This window comes from Bidens hawaiensis, unplaced genomic scaffold, assembly GCF_021521415.1.
Source record: "Bidens hawaiensis isolate Kalapana, Puna unplaced genomic scaffold, B.hawaiensis_p1.1 tig00032833_1, whole genome shotgun sequence".
NCBI classification, from domain to species: domain Eukaryota; kingdom Viridiplantae; phylum Streptophyta; class Magnoliopsida; order Asterales; family Asteraceae; genus Bidens; species Bidens hawaiensis.
The window spans coordinates 123801-142496 of record NW_027505267.1 but is presented as its reverse complement, the minus strand read 5'-3'; the positions used below and the strand labels follow the sequence as shown (position 1 = coordinate 142496).

Genomic DNA, 18696 nt, shown 5'->3' with positions numbered 1-18696 from the left:
TTACTTGTATATTCGTCAACATTATCACAAGATAAATAATATTAGTTTGGCTTTCTGATACTAGAAAAACATTTGGCCCGTAATCAAATCCCAGGTTAACCATCACTGACTATGTCCAACCATCATAAAAAAATGTTCTTGTATTAAAACCTTAAAACAACCGAACATTTTCAAGGTTTCAGCATGGTCTTTTAAAGTTCCATATCTAAAATTCTAAATCTGCATCAACATAAATAAAATAACTAGCCTCACTTCTAGAGAGAGCAAGTAATGCTTCTTTGATGGTGTGACCACATTTGTGCTCCAGGCATCCCACAAACCGGAAGCAGATGACTTCATTCTCTTTCTGCAGCAGCAGATTTTTTCTTAGTAATATTTTCAGTAAACGCTTCAGCAATGGAGCCAACAGCATCAGAATTGATGCAACTATTCTTTTTCGTTTTGTTTGGCCCCCTTATCAGTAATTAGTAATATCTTATATATTTCAGCCCGAACAACTTCAATCTCACCAGCAGACATTTTTCCCAGCCGACCACATCATCAACACCAACAATACCACCTTTACTAACCTTACCAATATCATTGCCATCAACTTCAACTTCAACTTCAACTTCATCATCATCATCATCATCATCACCACCACCACCACCACCACCACCACCATCCTCATCCTCATTACCAGCATCATCATCATCATCATCATCACTATCAACTTTATCATCATCATCTTTATTACCATCATCATCATCTTCATCATCACTAGTATCAAACATCTTCTCGGGGTCAAAAACGCTATCATAATCAATCATGATAATATCATCAAAGTCATCCCACCTATCCGTCTGGAGATGTTCCCCACGAGTCATCAAGTTCAAAAACGGTCTATTTAATGCCAACAAGTCTACCAACTCATGATTTTTGGAACCCCTTACTCCCAGCCACCTCAACCCAGGAAAATAAGGTTTCTTTAACCACTGAAAAGCAAGTTTAGTAATCCCATCACAGCCATACACATCCAATAATCTCAAACTACTACCATGCCGCCTGTCACCATCCGCCATTGTCATTGACACTAACACCATCACCGACATGTCACCGATAAGCGGACACCTTCTCATTCGAAGATCAACAAGCGGGATTCGATTCTTTGCAAGAAAAAGCACAGCGCCGTTTGTGAGATTATCCAGACCAGACAAATCCAATTCTTTTAACTCTCGATTTGACCCACCACTAAAAATTGAAGAAACACACTTGCTTGTTAACCCGTTACACCCACTAACGGATAACTTAACAAGACTGCTTTTTGCACCCTTTTGTAAATATGACAAACCCAAATCGGTTACACGAGTATAATCTAACAGCAAAGTCCTAAGTTTGTGAAGTTTGCTAATGGCTTGAAGTGCTTCATCACCGATATTACTAAAATGTCTAAAATCAAGCACAATGAGATCCCTATTTAATGCTAATTGCAGGACAGCAGAGTTTGTAAGCAGCTTACAGTTTCTTAAGCTTACAAAGGTCAACCCAAGTGAAGTAGCATGCATGTCATGAAACACGAGATCGGTCATGCGGGTCCCGTTAGAAACCTTAAACTCATGTAAGTTTGTGCAGGCATGAAGAAGAGTTTTGAAACCAGCATCTGTGACATGACAGAATCCTGCAAGTGATATGCTTTCCATGCTTGTACAGTTGGCAGCCAATAACAGAAAGCCCTCATCAGTAACATATCTGAAGAACGTTGGATTATACTCTTGGCTGCGAATAAGGGAAAGGTGTTTTAATCTTCCTTGTTTGTTTATTAACTTAAGGCCCTCGTCTGTAAGATCGGCATCACAACTAGTTTCAAGAATGGGATGGTCTCGAAGGTCCAAATGGGTTAAACGAACGAGAGTGTTTGAGATTATGTTGAGCATGGTGTTGGAAATGCGGTCTACTGTAAGGCAGAGTTTGTGAACATAATACAGGTGGAGAGATATGATTGGGTGATTGATTTGGTGGCACAGTCGGGCTAAGTAGATCTATGACCATTTCTTCCGGAATGAACCCAATTTGAAGATAAGTGAGTTTATCAGAAGCCAAACTTAAGGCAGAAGTAAACTCGGTGTCGGTGAATAATGTAGCATCAAACATCAAGACAAGTTGCTGAGGAATAAAATAAGGTTTTAAAAATCACATCAAATTAAATGCAGGCGTTCTAACAAGTAATAAAACCTTACTTCCAATTGAGTACAGCCTTCGAGCAACTCCTCAAGGTCAGAGCCATCATGTAACACCAGTTCTCTTTTATCAGCTATAGAACTCACATACAGCGACCTAGCATATAGTACAAAATCAAAAGCTGTGAAACCAAAAGCATAATAAGGTAATAATGGCAGTCTGCGATGTGAAATAGATTAACTTCATCAAAACGTGCGCCAAACAAATCAAACAAATTAGAGGTACAAACAATACACAAGATCGTGTTTTCAAATTAAAAAAAGTTCAAAACTTAATATCTACAATCCTCATTCATTGGACTATAAGAATTTGCAAGACACTAAAGCAAAACCTATAAAAATGTAACCCTAAAGTTTCTATTAAAACTAGCTGTATAAATTTACACACAAAGAACATGTAACAACCTTAGGTCTTTGCACCGATCTCCGATCATAGAAAAAAGCTTCCCGCTAAACTTATAGCAATTCCGGAGCGACAGTTGAGTCAATCCAGGCTGAATAATATGATCAATCGCCGATTCATCCAGCCTCCTGCAATCTAGCTTTAAACTCCGAAGCGAAGCATTCGGTAATAGCAGTCGCCGTAACGGATCAATGGGAGCAGCAATTTCCTGTAAAAACAATCAGTTAAAATAGAAATGAAACTCCTATAGCAGTTATTATACAAAAGAAGATATAATAAAATATATTACAAGGAGGTGAAAAGTAGTGAGAAAACTGAAGATGTCTTGAGCGCAAACGCGGAAGGTTCTGGAAGTTAGGGTTACGGCGCAGATGGACGGAACGTCAAGTTTGGTGAGAATTGTGGTGAGGACTTCTGACGGCAGTCGATTGAGAGTCATATCTCCGGCGGCCGGAGAGTGGTGGTGGTTCAATTTGCGCCTCCGATTGGAGGATTCCGCCATTTTTAGGGTTTCAAATTGTTAACTGAGTTGAGCGAGGGAATGAAGCTCATATAATAGAATGATAACTTACAATAGCAAACCTTCAACCATTGATGACTGCTAATTACACGCATACTTAAGAGGATATGAGACGGAAAATAAAATGGGTGTTATAATATTAGCCTTAATTACAACAAGATTATCGAAGTGATAAAGAGACAAAAGGATAGGAAAAGTGAGAATGTAATATATTTTGGGATGCCAGTACTCGTTATATATACACTCTATTTATAATGTTAGAATACTATTTAGGAACACTATTTAGGGAGACAAGTGCATATAATTGGTTTGAAAATTTCATCCATTATTTGCAAGTGTCTTACCGACACTTTTATAACACTCCCCCTTGGATGACACATTTTCAAACTTCGGGGTCTTGAAGTACTGCCTCATTAAAAACCTTGCTAAAGAAAAACCTAATGGGAAAAAAACTTTAGCTAAGGGAAAAAGAGTGCAGCATATAACTCCCCCTCAAGTTGCAGGCCGTTACATCGTTCGTACATGGCGCATGCCAATATCATGGACATGTTTTCTGAATGTTGTTGTGGGAAGTGCTTTTGTGAAAAGATCAGCTGAGTTGTTGCTGGATTGGACATATCTCATCTCAACCTGATTGTCTTTATAAGGTCTCGAGTATACTCAAAGTATCTTGGTGGTATATGCTTTGTTCTGTCACTTTTGATATATCCTTCCTTCATTTGCGAGACACAAGCTGCATTATCTTCATAGATAGGAGTTGGAATTCGATCTTTCTCTAGTCCACAAGAAATCAATATGTGTCGTGACATAGATCTTAACCATACACATTCTCTTGAAGCTTCATGCAATGCAATGACTTCAGCATGATTTGAAGATGTTGCAATGAGTGTTTGTTTCTGAGAACGCCATGAAATCGCAGTTCCTCCATTCTTAAATACATATCCAGTTTGAGATTTTGCTTTATGGGGATCAGATAAATAACCTGCATCTGCATAACCAACTAACCCTTCTTTTGAATCGTTAGGATAAAATAAACCTAAATCAACAGTTCCTTTTAAATACCGAAAAATATGTTTAATGCCATTCCAATGTCTTTTAGTAGGGGATGAACTGAATCTTGCCAATAAATTAACTGCAAAAGAAATGTCAGGTCTTGTACAGTTAGTAAGATACATAAGTGCTCCAATTGCACTGAGGTATGGTACTTCGGGACCAAGAATCTCTTCATTATCTTCGCAAGGACGAAATGGATCATTGTCAACATTGAGTGATCTAACAACCATCGGTGTGCTTAAAGGATTTGCTTTGTCCATATTGAAACGTTTTAAGAGTTTCTCAGTATAAGTTGACTGATGCACAAGTATCCCATTATGCATATGCTCAATTTGTAAACCAAGACAATATTTGGTTTTTCCAAGATCTTTCATTTCGAATTCTTTCTTTAAAAGAGCAATTGCTTCATTAATTTCTTTTTGTGTCCCAATTAAATTTAGATCGTCAACATACACAGCTATGATCACATATCCTGATGTTGTCTTCTTGATGAAGACACATGTACAAATAAGATTATTTGTGTATCCTTTGCTAATCAAATAATCACTCAAACGATTGTACCACATCCTTCCAGATTGTTTCAGTCCATACAAGGATCTTTGTAATTTGATGGAATACATTTCCTTAGGCTTTGAGCTTATTGCATCGGGGAGTTTAAATCCTTCGGGAATTTTCATATAGATGTCACTATCTAGTGATCCATACAAGTAAGCTGTTACAACATCCATAAGGCGCATCTCTAAATTTTTAGAGACTGCTAAGCTGATTAAATATCTAAACGTAATAGCATCCATGACAGGAGAATACGTTTCTTCATAGTCAATTCCTAGCCTTTGAGAAAAACCTTGAGCTACAAGTCTTGCTTTATATCTTGTAACTTCATTTTTCTCATTTCGTTTTCTCACAAAAACCCATTTATATCCTACAGGTTTCATTGACTTTGGTGTAATGACAATAGGTCCAAAAACCTTTCGATTGTTTAGTGAGTTTAATTCAGCTTGCATAGCATCTTTCCATTTGTTCCAATCTTGTCGATTTTTACAATTATCTACAGATTTTGGTTCAGGGTCATCATTTTCTTCCATGATATCGCTTGCCACAGAATAAGAAAATATATCATCAATATTTTCCATTTCATCTCTGTGACACCCGGTAATTTCCCAACCCTATAAACTAAGTAATCGACCTAATAATTAGGTGATTGTGAATATTATGCGCGCTAAATTAGAATCAGCGCGGGCACGTTATGTGCGCCATGCGCGAGCGCGCTATGTTAGAATCAGCGCGGGCACGTTATGTGCGTCCTGCGCGAGCACGCTAAATTAGAATCAGCGCGGGCAATTGTTATGTACGCCCTGCGCGAGCGCGCGATGTAAGAACCAGCGTGGGCATATGTTATGTGCGCCATGCGCGAATGTTTTGGCTTTATGTTTTCATGTAACTTAACTTTATGTTGTCTGATGGGTTGACCGTCCCGCATGATGCTAAGGCGGGTGCATCCTAAATCGTTTATGCGCGTGCGGAAGGAGAACTAACCTCCCCGCATGGCGGGAACATTGAGAGTTAGTTTGTCTGAAGCTCCAAGATGGAATTGACTTCAACATAACTGATCACTATGTTGAAATACCAAGACCACCTGGAGAATCTACAAATGAAACTCAATGTCCCTGACTGCGAGAAGGTTACGTACCTACCCGCAGCAAAGAAATGTCCTTCACGCAGAAAGCTACGCGCACAAAGCTATACGCACAGAACACTTAGCCTAATCTCCAGATATAAGGAGATTATTCCCGCCCAAAAAGGAAACAGTTGCGTGTTTCAGAGATTTCTACTTTTTAACTGTACACTGACAAAAGCACCTGAAAAAGCATACTGTAACATGAAAAGTCAACTGTCAGCCACCCTACTCTCACCAACCACAGACCTGCATGTCCTGTCCAAATCAAATCAGAATCTTTTACCCACTCCTCCACTTTTAAATAAATAATAATAATTTCCATACTTTATCATCATTACACCTAGATATGAAAAGATTACAATCCCCTAAAGTAAGGGATTGTGTTCCCTAAATCTTGCCTATAAATATGTAACCCAAATTATCACCCAAACACACTTCAAACTTCTCTCTTAAAACTGCAAATTGCACTAATCATCGTCCAAGTATCCGTTTGATTTTCAATTCCGTTCCTGTTACTAGGTAAGCCGAGATTATAACCCTGAGATCTACTTTCCAACCCTTATATTCTCCTATTTCTGGATCTTAATATATATATACTTGTTATTTAATCGTATTCTAGACCTTCAATTCCGAGGCCAACACCAAGAAAACCCGAATCTCGATTAATCCCTTAACAAGAACCACAGGTGAGTCTCACAGCCCCTATTTTCACTGTTTTCACTATTTTTAAACTGTTTTCGGGGCAAGGGACACGTACTGAAATAATGTTTTATCATGGTATACTTACAAGCTATGCAAGCGATTATGTGTTTAAATTATGTTTCATGATGAGCAATGCAAACGGTTATCTATGGTTTTCGATGTTAGTGCACCAGATTCGAGCAAGTGATCACTTTACCATTGGAACTCTAAGGGTAGGGACTGCTGGTTTGATCCGCCCACTCGTAGGGGTCGCACCTCTTACACAGACGAGTGCCTAGCATGTCACGAGGCAGTACTATGGGTTTGAGCCCGCTCGTAGAGGTCGCTCCTCTTACGCAGACGAGCGCCTTGTTTTCCGGCACAACGTCCGCGCGTAACCCGCGGGACGGTATTATTCGCTCGTAGTGGCAGCGCCACTTACACAGACGAGCACGTTTTTCAGAAATGTCCGCGCGTAACCCGCGGGACGGTATTATTCGCTCGTAGTGGCAGCGCCACTTACACAGACGAGCACGTTTTTCAGAAATGTCCGCGCGTAACCCGCGGGACGGTATTATTCGCTCGTAGTGGCAGCGCCACTTACACAGACGAGCACGATTCTCAGAAATGTTCGCGCGTAACCCGCGGGACGGATTTATCGAAGGAAACGTTATCAGAACTATGTTTTACTAAGCATGTGTTTCAATGATGCTATCAGAATTATGTTTTAGAATGATTTTTATCAAGACTATGATGCAATACGATTTATCAAGTTACTAAAACTTGTGAACTCACTCAGTTTATACTGATTCAAATATTTTACGTGTCTTTCAGGAGATAACTAGGTAGCGCATGGAGTCACACTTAGAGCACCTCACGCTGAACATCTAAAACTAGCTTTTTGGAAGATTTTAGTTCTATCCCTTCGATGCGCGCGGTTGTTCCCGCCACGCAAAAGGGATATGGCGTGGAAATCTTCAACAGTTTTTATACTTGGATGTTTTTATGTAATCTTTAAACAATGTAATGTATTTGTATTAAACATTTCATGCGCAATGAAAATCTTACTTTGAATGTTTGCAATGGCCCGTGCTTAATTATCAATCCCCACTCGCGCGCGCCCGGCTGTTTCCGCCGTTCAGGGCCGGGTGTGACAATCTCGATCCCACATTATATGTGATTTACCATAGTTTATTGACAATTCTTTATTGGAATCATTTATTTCTTCCTGAGGAAATGTTATATCATTTATTCTTTCCTGAGTGAAGGTTTTGTCAATCATTCCTTCCTTAGGGTCAGTATCCTTCTCAGAACCCTTTCTTTTTCGAGGATTTTTATCCTTTGAACCGATTGGCCTTCCACGTTTTAAACGTTTTTGAGATTCATGAGGTGCATTATTATGGTTTTGCTTGCTTGGAATCTCAACTCGAGCTGGAGCATTAGCAGCTGGTATATGAGATTTAGTGACCCTGTTTATATCAGTAAATGCATCAGGTAACTGATTTGCAATTTCTTGTAGATGTATTATTTTTTGAACCTCTGTCTCACTTTGTTTTGATCTTGGGTCTAGGTGTAACAATGATGGCACACACCATGATATATCTCTTTCTTGCTTTTTCATTTCTCCCCCTAATGTCGGGAACATTGTCTCGTTAAAATGACAATCAGCAAAACGTGCTGGAAATACATCACATGTTAAAGGTTCAAGGTATCTTATGATGGAAGATGTTTCATATCCAACATATATTCCCAACCTTCTTTGGGGACCCATTTTTGTGCGTTGTGGTGGTGCAATAAGAACATACACAGCACAACCAAAAATTCTAAGATGAGAGATATTTGGCTCATTTCCAGAAATAAGTTGTGTGGGAGAGTATTTATGATTTGCACTTGGTCTCACGCGGATTAATGATCCAGCATGCATAATTGCATGGCCCCAAATAGAAACAGGAAGTTTTGTCCTCATTATTAATGGTCTAGCTATTAGCTGTAGGCGTTTGATCAACGACTCGGCTCAGCCATTTTGTGTGTGTACATGAGCAACAGGGTGTTCTACAACAATCCCCACAGACATGCAATAATCATCAAAAGCATGTGATGTAAATTCTCCCGCATTATCAAGCCTTACTCTTTTAATGGTATAATCCGGAAAATGTGCACGTAATTTGATAATTTGAGCAAGAAATTTTGCAAAAGCAACATTACGAGTCGATAATAAAGAGATATTAGACCATCTGCTGGATGCGTCTATTAAGACCATGAAGTATCTAAATGGTCCACATGGTGGATGAATTGGTCCACATATGTCACCTTGAATTCTTTCAAGAAACATTGGTGTTTCTTTATCGACTTTTAATGGCGAAGGCCTTGTAATTAATTTTCCAAGAGAACAAGATGTACATTGAGGCATTTTATCTATTTTATGGATCTTTTGACCTTTCAGTGGATGCCCAAGTGTATTTTCAATGATCCTTTTCATCATTGTGGATCCTGGATGGCCTAATCTGTCATGCCATAAGTTTATGATACCAGAATCGCAACAATTTTCTTTGACTGCCATATGTGCTTGAGGCACATTTATATATGTATAATGCAAACCAGAATGGAGCATTGGCAATTTTTCCAATATTTGATCTTTGCTTATGATATGCAAATATTTTTCATTACTAACAGTCCTTGACTGAGTATCATATCCATTATGATATATGTTTCTGAAACTCAACAAATTTCTTGTTGATTTTGGGGAAAATAAAGCATTTTCTATTTTGAGCTTTGTACCATTTGGTAATGCTAAATTAGCTTTTCCCACTCCTTCTATCAAGTTTATAGGACCTGATATTGTATTGATGATCCCTTTTGTTGGTTTCAGTTTATAAAAATATTTTTTAGATCTAAGTATAGTATGCGTGGCTCCACTATCCGCTATACATATATCTTCTTCATTTGTTTGATCTTGTGCTCCGGTGATTTTCATTTTAAATCTTGAAAAATATTAAGAAAGAAAAAATAAGTGTATAACGAAGACATATGATATTTTAATAAGAACTTTATTTAATTGAAACACAAGTAGTACATGAAAGAGGAACTACATAATTAAAGATAATGAGAACACACTTAATAACTGCATCTAATTATAGTAGTCAAGCAACTTTGTTTCAAAGTTCTACCCCAAAGTCTTCAACGCTCAGCTCAGCATTGATATTATTAAAGTTATCAACATGGTTCACTTCTTTCTCTTTTCCTTTTAGAGAGGCTTGGTACAGTTCACACAGATGTGGAGCTGTGCGACAAGCCTTTGCCCAGTGGTTTGTACTTCCACATCTAAAACATGAAGTGCCATTGTTTTCGGACCTACCAGCTTCATTCCATTTATTTTGGTGGTTGGAATTGGTATTGTGTGGGACATGATAATTATTGGCTCTCTGGTTACGACCACGACCACGGCCACGACCACGACCGTAAGAGTTATTGTTCCATTTGAATGGATGCTTACGATCATTAAAATGCATTTTGTCAAAATGACCACGTCCACGTCCACGTCCACGGCCTCGTCCTCGAATTTGTTCCCATTTATGATCAGAATTTTTATGAGAACTTTTGTGAGCAACATGTGCTTCTGGTATGGCTAATGAACCCGTGGGACGAGATTGATGATTTTTCATCAATAATTCATTATTTTTCTCTGCTACAAGGAGTAATGCATTTAGATCAGAGTATCTCTTAAAATTCTGCAAACGATAATGTGTTTGCAAGTTTATATTTGATGCATGAAACGTGGAGAAAGTTTTCTCTAACTTTCTTCCTCTGTTACGGGATACCCACAAAATTCTAGCTTTGAACAAATTCGGTATAAAGCAGAGGTGTAATCATTTACCCTCTTAAAATCTTGGAACCTAAGACTGTTCCATTCATCTCTAGAAGTAGGAAGTAAAACTTCCTTTAGATGACCGAATCTGCTTTTCAAATCTTCCCATATCATATATGGGTTATCATAATTAAAATACTCATGCTGTAGTAATTCATCAATATGTTTATGGATGAAAACATCAGCTCTTGCTTTATCCTGGTCAGAGCAATCATTGTATTCTTGGATTGCGTCTAACACATCCATAGATTTTAAATGTCTTTTGACATTTGCTGTCCAAGACATATAATTTTCTCCAGAAATGTTGAGTGCAGGGAATTCGAGTTTTGCTATATTTGACATTTTGTTGCTAAACATAATAGAGCAAATAATAAGATAAATATTAGAATCCATATATATCAATCAACAATGAGATACAATACATTGGTAGAGCTATAAACATATAAAAGAAAAGGAAAATGCCGAAATCTTCAGATGGGAGATTAAAAATTAGAATGAGAAGTAGTATAAGCATTATAGTGACCAACATCAAAACCGGGTGAATCATTTTGAGAATTTTATCTTGGATAAATTTAATAAGAAGAATGTTTGTTGTAAATGAAATGGGGTTAATGATTGGTTATTTATAGTGAAAATTTATAACTCTTTTATAACGGTTATATTACCGTTTATAACGGTAACATTACCGTTTGTGTGTGTGTATATATATAATATATAATATTAATTATTTAAAGTAAGATAATAAATAAGATATTAAATACAGTTTATTTTATAAAATATATAATTAGTATGCACAATAATAAGAATAGAATTGTTAGTGTAAATAAATCTAACTTCTAAATGAGATATTAGTGTGCATATATAAAAAAAAGTTAGAATAATTATCAAATTTTAATAACAATGTTTATACACATTATTGCTATTACTCAGTATATTAGTTAGTATATGTATATGCATAGATATATATATCTAATGTACATAATTAAAGAAGTGTTTATGATGCTTATGTAGATACCTTTGTGTCTATTACCTTTCTTGGTTATGATATAAGCGGCTCGTGCTGATAACGTGTTATAATATTAGCCTTAATTACAACAAGATTATTGAAGTGATAAAGAGACAAAAGGATAGGAAAAGTGAGAATGTAATATATTTTGGGATGCCAGTACTCGTTATATATACACTCTATTTATAATGTTAGAATACTATTTAGGAACACTATTTAGGGAGACAAGTGCATATAATTGGTTTGAAAATTTCATCCATTATTTGCAAGTGTCTTACCGACACTTTTATAACAATGGGTAGTTTGTTTTTCGATTTGAATGATCTCATTGTCACAGTACTTGAAACAATACACTTGATGCTATAAACTAATTAACTTACTTCTACACTTCTACTAACGACTCTTACTAATATCATAGTAACAATATAGACACATATCATGGCACCCCTCCCCTCAAATTCTTAATAAATACGGTTCGAACTCCTTTTTTTTATTTTTTAAATTAACGTATTTGAATTTTACTTGAAGAAAAAACCATTTTTAAACCAAAGCGAATTAGAATTACAAACTCGAATTCGATTTTCAAAAATTTGATCAGGGCAAACAACAAATTCTAAGGCAATCAATTCTTTTTTGCCAATGTAAATATCTAATTATATGAATCATAGAACTATATTATTTAAAGTACGGGACAAGTGAGGGGTCATGTGTGCCCAGCCCAAAATTAGCAAACTCACAAGCATCTCCTCTATACAACTTATCTAGTGTTTAAAGATATAAAGTTAAGTGTAAAAATCACTCGTGTGTTAGAGAGGCATTTTGCAGGAATCGACCTCATGGTGGCAAATTACATATATCACTCATATGGTGGACATTTTTTTTTTGCAATCGACTCTGTTGTTAACTAACTGTCTCCTAGATCTGTTAAATCCAGAGGCAAACCCGTCATTTCACCAAATTATCCCAACCCGTGCAGGAACCCCCCCCCCCCCTTTTTTTAACAAGATACAACCTTAATGTCGTCGTATTCTTAACGATCAACCACTTGAGACGATCATCTTGTTCAAGCACCACGATCATCTGAATTCAACAATGGCTTGTTTAATCAATGTTTTGTGGACATGTTGGCACACACACAGACACATACACACACATGTATCTATCTAATGTGTGTGTTGCTGCAATGGTGTTATGATCAACTGAGTGAATGTCTATATGCATGTGGTAGTCAAACTGAATCGTCTTCGTATAGTATGCAGTTAGTCCATCTTGTATGCAATGTGGTTAGTTTAGTTAATAAGTTAGTGTCAAACTGTCAATCATAGTCAATCTGGTTAGTTAATCACTTAATCATGTTTAAGGTTAATCAGTTACTTCTAATTTTGGTGAAAGTCAATATGGTCAAATAAAGTTAGTTAAAAAGTCAATAATCAGTTATGTTTGAATTTGGAAGGAAAACGTTTAAAGACATCGAGGGTTGGAAAAAAGTCTTCAATCTCTTAGTCTAGTGTTGCAATCCCGCTAAGGCCTAAGACTGATGAGAATTCATGCTATGTTACACAACCACTGGGTTGCACATTGCAAGGGCATAAGAGTCTTTTTACAGTATTTTAAACGTTGGGACTTAACGGCTAAACCCGATTGCAAAAAAATGTTCACCACATGGGTGATATCTGCGCTTTTGCCACCACGAAATCAATTCTTGTAAAACGCCTCCTACCACAGGAGTGATTTTTGCACTTGAACTCAAAAAAAAAATTATCAAACAAAAGGTGAATATAAAATTTAATAAATAGAACCAATAAAACACTAGAAAAAGAAATTAATATTGAACTAATAGCATGTTTAGGATTGAGTTCGAAAAATGCTTATCGACTTTTTCAAAAAGCCATTTTGAAAAGGCAGGATTTGAGGCTTTTAGGAAACTGTTTTTTAACTTTTTCAAAAAGCTAAAATAAAAAAAAATTGTGATTGCCAAACACATTTTAGATTTTTGGCTTTTTGAAAACACCAATAAGATAATAAGCATTTTTCAAACTCAATCCCAAATGCTCTTAAAACCTACAAGGAAATTGAAAAAAATACAAAGACAGAAGACATCATACACAAAATATAGAATAAGTTAAGCTTTAAGCTTTGAATCATCACAACACCAAACGTTACTTTAATGAAGGGTCCTGCTTTTCTTATCTTGCTTCCTGCACCCTTGCAGTATACAGTTAATGGTAAACTGCAGTTAACTTTTATAGAAGAAAGCGAACTATTCCTTTGTGACGGTAGTTTACATGGTTTCAAACCCCAAAAACACCAAATTTTGCATGAGTAAAAATAAAAATCAAAACTGAAAACACCAATTGAATTTAACACCAACAAATTCTCACGGAAGGCCAAAGACATCCTACTGAGAATTACCTCAGATGATTTATGAATTCAAACGAATTACTATTTCAAGAGTCACAACATTTCCATAACTTAAAAACAATTATTATCCTTTTTGTTTCAAAAATAAATTACAACAATTTAATAAGAATCTAATCTTGTTTCACCTGCATATTCATCAACATTCATCTCAAGATAAGTAATATTAGTTAGGTTTTCTGAAACTAGAAAAACATTTGACCCATAATATTAGTTAGGTTTTCTTAAATATCCAAACATTTCCAAGTTTCAACATGGTCTTTTACAAGTTCCAAAACTACATCGACATAAATAATATAACTAACCACATTTCAAGCGAGAGCAAGTGCTTCTTCTTTGATGGTGACAACATTTGTGCTCCAGGCATTCCACAAACTAGTAGCATATGACTTTACTCTCTTTCTGCAGTTGCTGATTCTTCAGTAAATGCTTCAGCAATAGAGCCAACAGCAGCAGAGTTAATACAACTTTTCTTTCTCATTTTGTTTTGCCCCCTTATGAGTAATATCTTATATATGGCAGCCCGAACAACTTCACTCTCATCAGTAAACATTTTTCCCAACCGACCACATCATCAACAACAACAATACCGCCATTACTAACCTTACAAACATTATCATTACCATCAACTTCATCATCATCATCATCATCATCATCTTTATTACCATCATCATCATTATCAACTTTATCGTCATCATCTTCATTATCATTATCAACTTTATCGTCATCATCTTCATCATCATCATCACCATCACCATCACCATCACCATCACCATCATCATCATCTTGAAAAAACTTCTCGGGGTCCTCAACGCTATCATAATCATGCAAGATAATATCATCAAAGTCATCCCACATATCCGTCCCAAGGTCTTCCCCACGAGTCATCAAGTTCAAAAACGGTCTATTTAATGCTAACAAGCCAGCCAACTCATGATTCTTACAACCACTTACTCCCAACCACCTCAACCCAGGAAAATAAGGTTTCTTCAACCACTGAAAAGCAAGTTTAGTAATCCCCCCACAGCTGTACAAGTCCAGTGATCTCAAAGTACTACCATGCAACCTGTCACCATCCGCCATTGTCATTGATGCTAACGCCATCACCGACATATCACCGATAAGCGGACACCCTCTCATTCGAAGATCAACAAGCGGGATCCGATTCTTTGCAAGAAAAAGCACACTACCATTTGTGAGATTACGCAGAAAAGACAAATCCAACTCTTCTAATTCTCGGTTTGACCCGCCACTAAAAATAGAAGAAACACACTTGCTTGTTAACCCGCCACACCCCCTAACGGAAAACTTAACAAGACTGCTTTTTGCACCCTTTTGTAAATATGACAAACCCAAATCGGTTACATCAGTATGATCTAACAGCAAAGTCCTAAGTTTTTGAAGTTTGCTAATGACTTCAAGTCTTTATTTAGTGCCAATTGAGAAACAGCGGAGTCCGTAAGTAGTTTACACATTCTTAAACTTACAGAAGTCAAGCCAAGTGAAGTAGCATACATGTCATGAAACACGAGGTCGGTCATGCGGGTCCGTTAAAAACCTTAAACTCATATAAGTTTGTGCAGGCATAAAGAAGAGTTTTGAAACCAGTATCTGTGACATGGCAGAATCCTGCAAGAGATATGCTTTTCATGTTTGTACAGTTGGCAGCTAGTAACAGAAAGCCCTGATCAGTAACATATCTGAAGAACGTTGGATTATATTCATGGCTGCGAATAAGGGAAAGGTGTTTTAATCTTCGATGTTGGTTAATTAACTGAAGACCATCATCAGTAAAGTCGTCATCACGACTGGTTTCAAGGATGGGATTGTCTCGAAGGTCCAAATGGGTTAAACGAACAAGAGTGTTTGATATTATGTTGATCATGGTGTTAGAAATGCGGTCTACTGTAAGGCAGAGTTTGTGAATGTTTGGGAATACAGGTGGCAGAATATGATTGGGTGATTGATTTGGTGTCACAATGGGACTAAGTAGCTCTATGACCATCTGTTCGCGTATGTACCTGATTTGAAGATAAGTGAGTTTATCAGAAGCCAAACTCATCGCACAAGTGAAATCGGGGTCGGGAAATAATGTAGCATCAAACATTAAGACAAGTTCCTGAGGAACAAAATGGCTTTAAAAATCACAATAAATTAAAAGCAAGCATTCTCACAAGTAATAAAATCTTACTTCCAACTGAGTGCAGCCCTCAAGTAATTTCTCAAGGTCACAGCCATCATGTAACTCTAGTTCTCCATTATCAGCTATAGAACTCACATACAGTGACCTGAAGAAATGTAAGTTATACTTAAAACGATTCATCAGATCTACCATATGGCAGTCTTCCATGTGCATGAGTATAATCAATTATTTCATTAAAAGGTTCCACAAAAAAGTCAAAACAAATTAGAGGTTCGAATTACTTTAAAAGCCAAAGAAATTAGCCTTCAAGTTCTGTTCTGAATTGTGCTGGACTTTGTTACAAACTGTAATGTTGAGAGAAACTCTAGAAAGTTCATTTGTCAACAAACAATTTATGTGACAATCAAAGTTTTTATCTCAATACTGAAAATAAAAACAAGTTTGTTGTCTGCTGATCCTCAAAACTCAACTTTCTCTTTCAGCCATGAAATACCCTCTTTGTTTCAATTTATCTAGAAACCAATTAAAAGCTATAAGACTGTGTAGTGATTTAACTAAAAATAATAAACGTCCGCCACGTCACTGCCACACAGGAACGGAGGCTCTGGCTCTCACTAACTTGTCACTCAAAAACGCGTGACGGTTTAACTGAACACAAATACTATTTAATCTTCTTTATAAAAAAATGTGCGCGCAAAACAGATTGGTTGGATTAAAGATGTGGCCACACCTATAAAGCCCCTTGCCCCGTTGTTCGCTTAGCGCCCAAAGAAGCTTTGGATGCCACCCTACAACACTTGGTCTAACAAAATAAAATTTCAAACATCACAAAAGTAAAACCTACAAAACTGTAACCGAGAACGCAGAAACACTAACTCTATGAAATCGGGTTTATTTAGACACAAAAAATGGCATAATAATATCATAAGGAAATAGACAACAACCTTAGGCCTTTGCAGCGTGCTCCTATCGTAGAAAAAAGCTTTCCGCTAAATTTATAGCAGTTCCGGAGCGACAGCTCAATCAATCCAGACTGAATAATATGATCAAGAAGTTAATATCCAAAACATAAAAACAAAAACAGTCCCTGTAGTTATTAATTAAAAAAAATATAACCTACCAGCTTCTTATCTTCTGCTGCAAATCCGCAACCCGGAACTCAACCACTGTCGTAGGCAGCTTTTGAGGTACGCCATACAAATTTCCTTTTAAGGTTATATGGAAAAATGTCTTTTTAATTGAGACACATTTTATATTTATCCTCGTAAATAAAAGTTCCCAGAAATATCCCATATAAACACATTTTTTATGACATGTTTGGTCTCAACGCGTCTTTCATGACATGTTGGCCAACGCGTCTTTCACGACCCGTTGGAGGCTAAACATGTCGTGAAAGACGCGTTGGAGGCTAACAGATCGTGAAAGACTAGTTTAAGGAACTTTGACACACATTTTCTCTATCTTTGTCTTTAAATGGCCCAGCGACAATTGATCATACCCTGAACATGAAGTGCTCGTATCCTTGGAACTTGAACCATCCTAATTTCGTTCGGTGCTCGTTTAGGGTTTCGAGCAATGTTTTCATAACCGGATCGGGCAGGGAACCAGGCAGGCGACCGGTTCAACCGGGCCGAACAACTTTGGTAAAAAATAACGGGCAAGGCTGGAAAAAAATTTTATCAAAAAAAAAAGCAAGTAAACCGATTCAATCGGTATGGTTTTCCGGTCGGACCGGTTAAACCGGCCGGGCCAGACTTTCAACAACATTGGTGATACATCCCAACCCATTGTTAACGGGCCACATGAACAGAGGAAGACCAGCCCAGAAGAGGAGCCCATGACCCGACCCAGGAGAGAAACGAAGATTCCTAAAAAGTTGCTAGACTAAGTCAGCTAGCATGTGCTATTTGTTCCATGTTGCACGTTTCCCATTTTTAGCATGCATTTAGGAGAGTAAAACCATGTTTACCATTATTTCCATGCATTTAGGATCATGCATCCATGTTTGCCATTTATTTCTTCATTGCATTTTATATTTAACTTGGATTAGTTTGCAATGAAAAGATCAGAAAATTTGATCAAGGCTTACTCTTTCTCTCTAGATTTTCTTGAGTTTGATCCACTTACGGATTACATACCATTTGGTGCTTTCATTCCCGACTCACCTCCTAGTATGCCGCCTCGCCGTGATAACACCGGAGACGACCTTCCGCCCACCATATCCGATCAACTCTCCCAGTTGATTATAGCCACCAACAATTCATCCTCCCACACCAATGCTCAACTCTCAACTTTGATCGAGACAACAACCAACCTGGCAAACAACAATTCATCCTCCCACACCAATTCATCCGGTTACAATCCTTGTTGACAGTGGGAGTACCCACAGCATCCTTCAACCCCGTATAGCTTCTCAACTACAACTGGAATCCAAACCCATCGTGTCGTTTTCAGTAATGGTTGGGAACGGGCAATTCATTCAATGCACAGGCTACTGTCCGGAGGTAACGTTTCACATCAACAAAAGCCAATTTCAACTACCATTTTTTATCCTTCTAGTGGAAGGTGCGGGTGTCGTTTTAGGCATCTCATGGCTGAGCACCTTGGGTCGCTTGTCGGCTGATTTCTCAATCCCGGAGATCTCCTTCATCAAAGACGGCAAGCCTTGCACTAGAACCACTGACTCAACAAGTTTCTAGCAGTTCACTTTCAA

The 18696-nt window shown here is 37.4% G+C and overlaps 2 pseudogenes across 2 annotated transcripts; both read right to left on the bottom strand.

The window, feature by feature from the left end:
* Positions 1 to 409: 409 nt before the first annotated feature.
* Positions 410 to 3121, bottom strand: LOC143611969 (F-box/LRR-repeat protein 10-like; annotated as a pseudogene). Its single transcript, XR_013149872.1, has 5 exons — positions 2909 to 3121; positions 2622 to 2827; positions 2217 to 2313; positions 714 to 2142; positions 410 to 671 (listed from the first exon to the last, which is right to left on the bottom strand). The product of XR_013149872.1 is annotated as an F-box/LRR-repeat protein 10-like (transcript).
* Positions 3122 to 14335: 11214 nt separating this feature from the next.
* LOC143611975 (F-box/LRR-repeat protein 10 pseudogene) lies at positions 14336 to 17037 on the bottom strand (annotated as a pseudogene). Its single transcript, XR_013149873.1, has 3 exons — positions 16928 to 17037; positions 16032 to 16128; positions 14336 to 15959 (listed from the first exon to the last, which is right to left on the bottom strand). The product of XR_013149873.1 is annotated as an F-box/LRR-repeat protein 10 pseudogene (transcript).
* Between the last annotated feature and the right edge of the window lie 1659 nt (positions 17038 to 18696).